The sequence below is a fragment of the Mustela lutreola genome, chromosome 18 (assembly GCF_030435805.1).
Source record: "Mustela lutreola isolate mMusLut2 chromosome 18, mMusLut2.pri, whole genome shotgun sequence".
NCBI lineage: Eukaryota > Metazoa > Chordata > Mammalia > Carnivora > Mustelidae > Mustela > Mustela lutreola.
In genome coordinates, this window is record NC_081307.1 from 12,635,804 (window position 1) to 12,644,766 (window position 8,963).

The 8,963-nt window shown below is 40.2% G+C and overlaps 1 long non-coding RNA gene across 1 annotated transcript; it reads right to left on the reverse strand.

The window, feature by feature from the left end:
* Positions 1-2,178: 2,178 nt before the first annotated feature.
* Positions 2,179-8,758, reverse strand: LOC131820578 (uncharacterized). The gene is made up of 3 exons (XR_009349705.1): positions 8,650-8,758; positions 2,965-3,155; positions 2,179-2,614 (listed from the first exon to the last, which is right to left on the reverse strand). It is a non-coding gene; the product is annotated as an uncharacterized LOC131820578 (long non-coding RNA).
* Between the last annotated feature and the right edge of the window lie 205 nt (positions 8,759-8,963).

The window sequence follows — 8,963 nt, forward strand, 5'->3', positions numbered from 1 at the left end:
AGAGAGTGACAAATGTCTATGGGCCTGATGAAAGGTGGCCACTAAAAATGTTGAGAGATGAGCTTTGCAACAACATTTCACTGGAATCAGAATCATGCCATATCTTCCATATGTTTGGTTGAGTTGGTTTTTTTGATGCAAGTAAAAAAAAATGGATACGTTTCATTTACAAGGTCAGCCTTAGCAATATTATATGTGCTTCGTAATTGCACTGTAATTACATTAAGAGGCAGAGGCAATTTTCTTCGAGTGTGGCCAACCACTCAGAAGATTGGTATAGGAAAGCAATAGGGCTCAATTAGTCAATGTCAAACCATAGAGTTTTCAGATTTCTATGCTCAAGGGACACAATAAGTTTTTAAACTCTAAAGTCACCAAGAATTTAATATTATTAATTCTGTGATGCTAATATTAATAATATTGAATTTATCCTCATGTGGCTCAGAGAGGTGTTATTTTTCAGGGAAAGTAATTCTAGTAATGGTCCCCCTTCATTTTCATAACACTTCTCACAATTCATTCTTCCCAAGTTACGGTCAGCCTGTGAATTAAGAATAGATCATGTTATCTTTATTTCCAAATATGAAAACAGAGTCCTGGGAGATTTGCTTAGTGATTAGCTGAAAGTTACCACTAATCTTGAATGGTGACTTAGCGTCTGGTTTGCAGCCATTCCACAGTGAATGGAGACCAATCAAGACATGCAGAGGGGGACTTGAGGGAAGATGTGAGGACCATGATGACACTGGGAGAGGTGACTATCCCTCTGATTGGACCAAGCGGACTGGACAAGGTAAACAGCCAGACTAATGATTGACCTTGGCTCAGGCCAAGGATGAAAACGTACAGGAAGTTCATTTTATAGAGAGTTACATTTGGAAATAACTTTAAAAGGCATTCTAATATGCCCTCTTTTTAATTTTTTTTTTTTTTAACTGCAAGGATGCCATGGCCTAGAGAATTCTGAGCTGGGTAACAGACAAATTCTTGCCCTCTAGCCCTGTGACTCCTAGCCTCCTACTCCCTCCACTTCTCTAAGTCACAGGTTGGAGTCCTCAAGAGGAGGAGCATGAACCTGGTGGAGAAGCAAGTACAGAGAGACAGGTGATGTGGTTCAGAGGCTCCTCACCTGGCAAAATTCAGAGACTAGGGAAGTGCCATTTCCTTAGTTCCAAGGGAACAATTGGTCTATCAAGTACTATGTGAGGGGTTCTAAAAGGAGGTATAAGAGATTCAAAGCCAGAAGGAGGAGCACTCCAAGTGTTACCTGCTACAGACATGTCCTGATGAATTATGAAGCTGGCATTGGGACAGACCCTACATTCTCTGCAAAAGATGATGAAATATATAGAAATTTTCTGTAGTGTTGGTATAATTTGTCTTGATTCTGGGAGAGGAAGTTGAATTTTGAAAATTGCATATACTTTTGGGGGTTGAGGGTAGAGCAGGGAATGCAACTTCAGTCTGATTTATTTCCTTTAGAGCAAGAAACAAATAGCCTTGTTTATTATTAGTCATAGTTATTACACTATTCATAATCTGTTTTCCCATAAGTAGAGTACTGCAATGATGAATGACAACATATATATAGAACAAAATGAATTTATTGCGGAATGTATTTCCAGTGACATGACGAGAAATTAGGTCTGCACTATGTTCAAGCTGTGCTGGGTAACTGTCGTTTTGCCCAAGAGCTCACCTTGGATAAGGTGAGGAAGGAAGGATAAGATGAGAAGACACATTTCTAACTGGTGTTCGATTGCAAGCTCCCTTCTCTGAAGACAGGGTCATGTCTTCATCATTTTTTTTTTTTTTAAATTACACAGAGTCTTATTCATAGTATATAAAGAAATAAATGTAGAATTAATTTAGTAGAATATATTGAAGTGAAGTGACTCTTTTATTATGATTTTCCCTCCATTACAATGATTAACATATACTGAGTGCTTACTGTGTGTTAGAAACTGTTCTAAATGCTTTACATGTTTTGATTCACTCAGTCCTCATAACAACCCTGTAAAGTAAATATTATTATCACTTCCTCTGTGTAATATAAGGAAAACTAGGCACAAAGAGATTGTGCAATTTGCAAGATTAAATAACACAGCTAAATAAATTAGATCTGGGATTTAATCCCGGACTTGCTGACTATAGATGCTGCTTTCTTAATCACTACACTCTCCCGGTGTGTGTGTATGTGTGTGTGTGTGTGTGTGTGTGCGTGCGCACACACGGTAAGAGAATATCTGCCTCCAAATTGCTAATGATTTATACCACTATAACTTATTTTATGATCTTCCCTTTTCTCATTGAATTATGTTGCAAATATTAAAGTCTTGCTTTTATGTTTCATTCAATTGATGTCCATGTATTCTTGTGTCAGTACCATGCCATAACTCCACAACATCTTTGAATATCTGTTTGGCCTATCCCTTCCCATTTTTCTTACTTTTTGAAATTGTTGTTATCTCTCCACATTACTTGATCTTTCCTTTTTTCGGTTTTCAATGTGTTTTCCTGACTTAGGAAAAACTTTTCGTCCTCCAGACTAAGGAGATGTTAGGCTAGGAGCATTCCTTTCGAATGATGCAGGAAACAGAGCTCAAAATGGACTCTGAAGTAGATAAAAAAAAAAATAACCTTAGGATGGGGGTAAAGACAGGGTGTTGGGCACATGTGATGAGCTGTGTCTTATTATTCCAGCTGTGTCCTTTGTGTGTGTGTGTGTGTGTGTGTGTGTCCATTTACAAACTTTTTTTTTTTTTCCTGGGCTTCAGTTGACATCTTTTCTGGATCGAGGAAGGGCAGAGGATTTGGGAAAGCAATTATTTTAGTTCACAAAACAGCAAATCTGGGTGAAGGGGACCTGATTTTCCTCTAGGCCAGTGTATCCTTGAAAAGATGGTTGCAAATATGAAGAAGCCAGTGGAATGGTAGAAAAATGATTTAGAGGGCTTCAATTACCTTTCTTATGGGATAAGGCTTGGTGAATCTTCTGCAGTTTGGGGACTGCTGCAATTTGGGGTGGGAAAGGAGCTCCCCATCTGCATAGCTGGGAATGCAGGACCCGTGGAGAGCAGATGGCAGGACCTCAAGATGGTACCTCTGAGGCTTCACTGCTTGGACAGGAGCTACCAGCTCAGCTGCTCACAGAGCTATGATAGGAGATGAAAACATTTATCAGATAAGGATCTGAGATTTTAGAGTGGTTTGTTACAGCATCTAGTTTTACTGACACTGACTTACTCGAGACTAAAGGTGGGCGGTTTTGGGGCTGGAGTGGGGTGGAAGGCCATGTCATAAATATCTTAGGTTTTGCAGGCCACACACAGTCTCTTTTGCAAATTCTCAGCTCCGGTACTGTAGTAGGAAAATGGCCTTAGGTCATACGTGAGTGAATAGGAGGCATGGCTGGGTTCCAATAAAACTTTATTTATAAAAATAGGGCAGGATTGATTTGGCCTACAGACAAGTATGCTGACCCCTGTACTAGACTAAAGGACTAGGAGAGCATGCTGCCTAGTCTTTCTCCATCTTTGGAGACTTTTCTTTCTTTCTCCATCACTTCCAGACTTAACCCACCTTTTTGCCTGGCTGAACTGTGACTTGCTCTTTGTACCTCAACTATAACTTCAGTTCTATACAAAGAGGTTTCCTATCAACCCCCCCCCCCACCCCCAACCTTTCTCTGCCTCCCCCTATCAACCAGGTCAGGACTCACATCAGATATTCCTACAGGAGCCACCTACACTTCCTTTCTCATAATTAGCCTCCTAATTATAATTTGTTTTATGTTTTTCTTCCTCACGATGCTGATCTTTTCATAAGAAATAGAAGTTATGTCTACTTCATTCACGGTTTTATCTCTAGAACCTAGCATAGGGCCTGGCACAGAGTAGATGCTATAAACACACATTGACTCCATGGGTAACTGTGAGGCATATATTATCAACCGCTGCCTTGAATATATAGAATCTGTGGAAACTCATCCTCCTTCCTCTTCCCTCTCTTCTTCCTCCCTGTCCTTCAGTCCTTGAGCTCAATATAGCCAAAAGGAAACCAAACCCACAATTATGGTATTATTGTCACACTCTTGAATGGAGAAAACACCACAGAGATATATATCCTCAGGCATATTTCTTTGGTGTAAATACTGACCTTGTCTTCACCTCGGTCAATATTCTTCTTCAAGACCATAAATCATGGGATGTCTCCTCATAAAAGCCAACCTGTGTCACAGCTCTGAAAACTAATTCCATCTTGAGCCCCATAAATGAGGAGAGGCTATTTCTGAAGTTCTGTCATCATATTGCTCTAACACCTATAAATCTGAAAAGCTTTCCAATTTTCCTCAATATTGTGCATGTTAGGATAGTGGACCACTCCAAATGGTCAAATACAGCTCTGCCATACACAAATAGAGAGGTAGGAGCAAATGTATTCTATTTTCAGAATGAAGAACGCATATGAGAAATAATGGTCATTTAGAATAGTGTAAGAACAGAAAGATCCATAGACTGTCCCGGAGCAGCTGACATAGACAGTCCATGAAGATGAACTCGTAGTTCTGTTAAGGCTTGGTTTCATCTGATAAAATGTGCGGGCTGGAGAACTCAAATACTGTCATGGGCAAATTCACAGTGCAGCTAAAATTACTGAGGCTCCCAGCTGAGGGGTGAGTGGTGCTTTTGAGTTCCTCTTGCATTTCCCAGTGGCGTCTGAACCTCCGGCAGGAGTGACAAGTTGCCCATCTGGGGAAAGTCCAAAGGCGTTTGACTCACAGCAGCAGCAGCTTGCCTCTTCCCTTGTTGTGTGGTCATGGAGAGTCAGTAGGAGTTTGGGCAGTTGGATAGAGAAGGGGTCGGATGTCAATTCCGAAGGGACCGCAAAGTCAGTCACGGGGTTTTTAACCATTTATATCCTACAGTCTAAGATACAGCCTAAGAAGTACCTTAAACACAATACATTTTGGGGACTAAAAGTAAATTATTAATATTTTTTGTAGAGGAAAGCCTCACAGATCCTAGATTGAGAGTTCACAAAAGAATAGTCTGCTGCAATTCATTTTCAGAAATGGATCAGCACCCCAAATCTGGTTTCTTTCTTTCTTTTTTTTTTTTTTTATCATCCAAATCTGGTTTCTTTTTTTTTTTTTTTTTTTTTTTTTTTTTTTTTTTTTTTTTTTTTAAAGATTTCATTTATTTACTTGAGAGAGAGAGAGCATTAACAAGGAGAAGGTCAGAGAGAGAAGCAGACTCCCCATGGAGCTGGGAGCCCGATGCGGGACTCGATCCCGGGACTCCGGGATCATGACCCGAGCTGAAAGCAGTCGTCCCACCAACTGAGCCACCCAGGCGTCCCCAAATCTGGTTTCTTGATAGCAGCTGGAATCTCCATCTCTGATAAGGAAGGGAAAAGCTGAAGTGCACCGTCATTCTGTCCCTCAAACACAATTCACTGTACTGTGCCATAAATACCTGCAGAATTTACAAAAGAATGATGTGATTGACTAGATGGGTGGAGGAATGAATGAAAGGAAGAAGGAAGGAAGGAAGGAAGACAGCTATCAAAGAGAACAAAGTTAACATTTGGCCCTAAGTCCATCCATTTTCTCTCTTTCGGATACTCTTTCTCACTTCCACAATGATCATTGATTGAGGGGCTTTATAATAACAACACAACAGCTAATCCATATGAACCACTTTTACAGACCTTATTTTCTGTAATCTAGAGCATTCTGCCTCACTTTTCTGGGTGCATTCATTTGCTTGTGTTGACCCAGATGTCAATTAACAAGTAATCTCCATTTTTGGCTTCACGGGAGCAGGGCACCTGTGAGATGCATGTTCTACTCAGCACTCAACAGATGGGACACGTTGTCATTCTCAACATAGATAACTGAGTGAAGAAACCTCAGTCAGTTTCATTTAAAATGCAAGACTTCAGATCTGAGGGAATTCAGTGTGATCATTAGGATAAGGAAACACATCAGGCATTCAATATATATGCTGAGCCAAATGTAATAAAGGAAGAAAGAAACTTTTTTTCTTCACTGTGTCATTTTGTTTTGCAACTCTAAGCGTTATTGCATGCTATAATTCTCCTGAATGATGCTTAATTCTTTAGCTAAAATGCTGTATAAGACATATTTCAAGCTAATTATTGGGCATTATAAGATTTTATTCTGTTCTCTAATAGCTTTGCAACATACTTTTTCATGAGAGCATCAGTGATTTCCAAAGATTAAAAAAATGATTAAAGACAAATAACGATTATCTGGCTGGGTTGCCCGAGCTCACTGCTGCATAGGGCTGAGCCTCTGCTTTGGGAAAGTCATTTTAATGCCCTGCTGCCCGGGCACTGGATTGTCTTGCTAATTAAACAGCCACATTATTTTCTTTCTTGTTTGCTTTTCTAAAACAAAGTTTATTATTTTTCTATTATGGCAAATTTAGAGCAGCAAATGTAAGAACCCAAATCACTCTTCTCTCTCGCCTCCCCGTCCCTCATTTATCCGCCTGTAAATCTTTATTGAGCACTGATTATGTGTCAGGCACCGTTCTAGGCACTGATACTGTCATGACTTTCTAAATACCCATTTCAACTGAGATTAAGATCTGTGAAGTAAAATGTCCTGTAATGAAAGTGTAGCTAGTGAGGTTTGTCTTTAGTCCTCTGTCCCTTTATCTCTGCCTCAGTAATGGAACATTACTTCCTTCACTGCCTTCCCGAAATTCCCTTCCCAGTACATTAGGACTCTAGGGTCTTTGGTTTTCCTTATGCTGACATAAAACTTGCTTTCAAGAATGGTGCTGATAAGACTTCATGACTAAGAAGCTAAAAAAGAATTCATGACTCCTGGTAGCTTATAGCAGTCTGGGCTTTCTGGACTTCTTGGGTGCAATAAAGGCAGTTTTAAAACCAAAAGATGAAAGAGAGTATATGTTTACCTATGATAATGCTGTAGGAGCTAGACAGAACAGAAGCTTTACTTGGAATTTCTATTAGTCTTTGATGTATCAGAAGAGGAGAAAATATCACTCAAGTATAGCTTGATAAACAAAATCTTTGACAATAGTGTAACTAAGTGGTAAAAATAAAAGCTCATCCTTTTTACTGGTATAATGTTCAGGGCAGAACTGAAGGCGGGTGTGGGCTAAGCCTGGTAGGCAGATTCCTACCCTGGTCTTGCCTAAATATTTCATGTTTTCCATTGTAGTAGAAAGAGAAGGGGAGCAAGTGGTGTGTGGCAAGGGGAAATGCTGGTAATCTGCTTTCCTGGACACTGTGTCTGGTCCTCTGAGGACATGGAAACTGGCCCAACTTGCTTAATGGATATCATCTCATTTTGCTAAAGCCAGCCTGAAAGGATGCCTGTTACAGAGCTCAAGAGCCTTCTTTGGGTATTGGAGTCTTGAGCAGCTCAGAGATCAAAGAGAAGAGCCCTTCCTCCAGATTTTGAATATCAAGATTTTTCTCTAAAGAGATTTTTCTTCTGTGCTTCTCTGGGATGCTGTTAATTTGCAACCCAACTGAGTGGGTTAAAAATGTCTTTTGATCACACACCAACATGTGGTCATCAGAACACTGGTGACATTCAACCACAAAAGAAAACCGGGGCGGGGGGATCTCAAAGTGACTTGATGACAAAAGGGACTTCCGCAGTGAACCATGTATCTCAGGCAAGGGTGTCACACAATGAGCAGACTGTGACCAGCTGACATTTCATCAGTGAGTCGCTGCTCAAGTATTTGGAGGGGATGCATTGATCCCACTCTCCTGGAAACCCCCAAAAGTTCTCATAAAATGCCTGCTTTCATTTAGCTGTTGTTAAAACAACTAAAATTCCCTTCTCATAATTGTTGGGCCATCTCAACAATGTAGTCCTTTCTTTCCAGCTTGCAACTCAAACAAATATTGTTTCATTTATTTCTTGCGGGTTCCCCAGCCTCATAGCAATGTAAATAACTTTTCATGTTGAAAGGCATTTTCCAGGACTCCCTGAGGGTGGCAGTGTTGTTCACACGTCAGTGACTGGTACAAGAAATTAGGCACCTGTTAGGGAAATGATTTAAGGAGCAAGGATTTACACTATCAAAATGAGCGAAGTATATAATGAGAAATGAGGATTCCTTTAGGCCTGCAGTATAACTGTTGCTCCCAAAGCCATTCATCCCAAAGTGTATATGAAGTGAAAAAATAAAAGATGAAACCTAAAATGCTCATGTCAACAGAAATAGATGAATAAAAGTGGCAGTGCAAATACGATTTAAAATAGGCTCAATTCCAGATAATTACTTAATATAAGCTTACTACCCACAATGCCTTAGGGTCTCTGAGTTATCCACAGACAGCTGGCTGGGCAGATTTAGATGATGTCAATTCACCAGGAATTTTCCAGGAGGAGACAGGCTACTATTGCTCTCATCCAATTTAACTCTCCAAGAATTTGCAATTCTTATTAGTAAACACCCTATTGTCCTTTGAGTTAAGTTATTTGAAGGTCATGTAGCAAGACTGCTCTACCAAGGTATTTCACACTTATGCTTACATGAGAAAAGCTTCTCAGAATAATCCACAGTGGAATTGAGCAAGTAGAATTGAGAGAAACTCATTGGTAATTTTAAATGAGGAAAAAAAAATCATTACCCGTAGTATCGATTGGAAAGGGGACGTCCATTTCTAGGCACAGTCAAATCAATCACTTCCTGTAATCACTATTCCTGTGTTGGTGTTTGGCATACCTGGTGATGATGTCATAGTGTCACCTAGGAGCTTGGTAAATTATTGATGTCAGACCCTCAGTAGAAATGTCTTTTTTTTCTCTTGAGATTTATTTATTCACTTTTTAGAGAGAGAGGGAGAGAGAGCAGGGGCAGGAGTGCATGTGAGTGGGGGAGGGGCAGAGGGAAAGGGAAAAAGAGAATCCTCAAGCAGACTCCCCGCTGAATGCAGAGCCCCAC